At 51.5% G+C, this 2500-nt stretch overlaps 1 non-coding gene across 1 annotated transcript in view; it reads right to left on the bottom strand.

Annotated features, from left to right (window-relative positions):
* Positions 1-1099, bottom strand: part of LOC145747200 (small subunit ribosomal RNA) — a 1810-nt gene extending 711 nt beyond the window's left edge. Inside the window, exon 1 of the ribosomal RNA XR_014281942.1 lies at positions 1-1099. This exon is cut by the window's left edge and continues 711 nt beyond it. This is a non-coding gene — a ribosomal RNA (small subunit ribosomal RNA).
* Between the last annotated feature and the right edge of the window lie 1401 nt (positions 1100-2500).

The raw sequence follows: 2500 nt of genomic DNA, 5'->3' as shown, positions 1-2500 counted from the left end.
CTTTGGTTTCCCGCAAGCTGCCGGAGAGGTCGTCAAAATAACGCCCCCCGATCGCTAGTTGGCATCGTTTATAGTCAGAACTAGGACGGTATCTGATCGTCTTCGAACCTCTGACTTTCGCTCTTGATTAAAGAAAACATTCTTGGCAAATGCTTTCGCAGTCGTTCGTCTTGCGCCGATCCAAGAATTTCACCTCTAACGGCACAGTACGAATGCCCCCGTCCGTCCCTCTTAATCATTACCTCGCGCTCCGAAAACCAACAAAAAAGAACCGAGGTCCTATTTCATTATTCCATGCAACACTATCCAGGCGAAGCGCCTGCTTTGAACACTCTAATTTTTTCAAGGTAAACGTCCCGGCCGCCGCCGACACTCAGTCAAGAGCACCGACGGAAAACCGGAGGTAAAGCCAGAACGAACAGTGCACGCCTTGCGACGGACCGAACGCCTGCGCCCAAAATCCAACTACGAGCTTTTTAACCGCAACAACTTAAATATACACTTTTGGAGCTGGAATTACCGCGGCTGCTGGCACCAGACTTGCCCTCCAATGGATACTCGTTAAAATTTTTACAGTGTACTCATTCCAATTACAGGGCCTCGTTAGAGTCCTGTATCGTTATTTTTCGTCACTACCTCCCCGCGTCGGGAATGGGTAATTTGCGCGCCTGCTGCCTTCCTTGGATGTGGTAGCCGTTTCTCAGGCTCCCTCTCCGGAATCGAACCCTGATTCCCCGTTACCCGTAAGAACCTCGGTAGGCAGATACCGTACCGACGAAAGTTGATAGGGCAGACACTTGAATGATCCGTCGCCGGTGCAAGACCGTGCGATCAGCAAAGTTATCCCGAGTCGCCAACAAGACGAGCCGAAGCCCGGCAGGTTTTTGATATGATAAAGGCGCGCCTCCCGCAAGGTCGGCGCTTTTTGCATGTATTAGCTCTAGAATTACCACAGTTATCCAAGTAAAATTTACGATCAAATGAATCACGACTGATTTAATGAGCCATTCGCAGTTTTACCGTACGCAAGTTCGTACTGAGACATGCATGGCTTAATCTTTGAGACAAGCATATGACTACTGGCAGGATCAACCAGGTAACTATCGGCCGACAAAATACGCGAACGGAGTCTTTCGCTTTCCCCGTCGCGGTATCGCACTGTATTACTCAATCACTATTTTTGCTTAGCTCCTCAAACCCGGCGTAAGCCGCGATCTGGACGCCGTCGACACCGGCCAGACGCCCTTTCGGGCGAAGCCGCGCGCGGGCTGCGTTTGCATACAACACCAGGAACGCCCAACAAAAGCGAACCGAGAAAACTATCACTTGCGTGCGCACCGGCCACCGCAACTACGGCCCGAGGCCGTGGTCGCGCGCCGAAACACAAACTCGTATTTGCTACTTAATTTTTTCCGTCCAACGTTCAGAGCCTCGCTGCTAGCTACGACGCCTTCGCGGGTCAGCATCAAGTCTGCCCAAAAGCGCACATCGCCTGCACGACACCACATCGTTTTGTCACCAAATACCTTCAACCGACAACCGCATCGCCAATTTGCTCATTTCGCCACAACGACGTCTTCCCTCATAGTATACAGGGAAGCTGGTCTCGCGACAAAGGTAGCAAACTTGTCGAATTTCGACAATTTTCCAAAACGTGCGTTTCTGTGCGGGAAATTGTTCATCGGGCGTCGGCCGATGTCGTGCGTCTTTGTCCGGGCGATTTTCGAAAGTCGCCGGACTTGTGTTTTTTACGCGCGCGCCGGTGGGCTGGTCTCGCGACAAAGGTAGCAAACATGTCGAATTTCGACAATTTTCCAAAACGTGCGTTTCTGTGCGGGAAATTGTTCATCGGGCGTCGGCCGATGTCGTGCGTCTTTGTCCGGGCGATTTTCGAAAGTCGCCGGACTTGTGTTTTTTACGCGCGCGCCGGTGGGCTGGTCTCGCGACAAAGGTAGCAAACATGTCGAATTTCGACAATTTTCCAAAACGTGCGTTTCTGTGCGGGAAATTGTTCATCGGGCGTCGGCCGATGTCGTGCGTCTTTGTCCGGGCGATTTTCGAAAGTCGCCGGACTTGTGTTTTTTACGCGCGCGCCGGTGGGCTGGTCTCGCGACAAAGGTAGCAAACATGTCGAATTTCGACAATTTTCCAAAACGTGCGTTTCTGTGCGGGAAATTGTTTATCGGGCGTCGGCCGATGTCGTGCGCCTTTGCCCGGGCGATTTTCGAAAGTCGCCGGACTTGTGTTATTCAAGCTCGAACGGTACTCGACAATTCTTCGAATGGCCTCCGACCTGAGGTCAGAGTCGCAGTAAAACAAACGAAGTACCCCAGAAAAAAGTTGAAAAAAAAAGCAACTCCGACCTGAAGTCGAAGTCGCCGTAAAAAATACCAAGTACTTTGAAAAAAAAGTGGAAAAAAAAAGCAACTCCGACCAGAGGTCGAAGTCGCCGTGCGCCCGCCCGTTCGCGGACAAATCGATAGATCTTGCGGCTTACTCT

This window comes from Corella eumyota, chromosome 3 (assembly GCF_963082875.1).
Source record: "Corella eumyota chromosome 3, kaCorEumy4.1, whole genome shotgun sequence".
NCBI classification, from domain to species: Eukaryota; Metazoa; Chordata; class Ascidiacea; order Phlebobranchia; family Corellidae; genus Corella; species Corella eumyota.
This window is presented reverse-complemented; position numbering and strand designations above follow the sequence as displayed.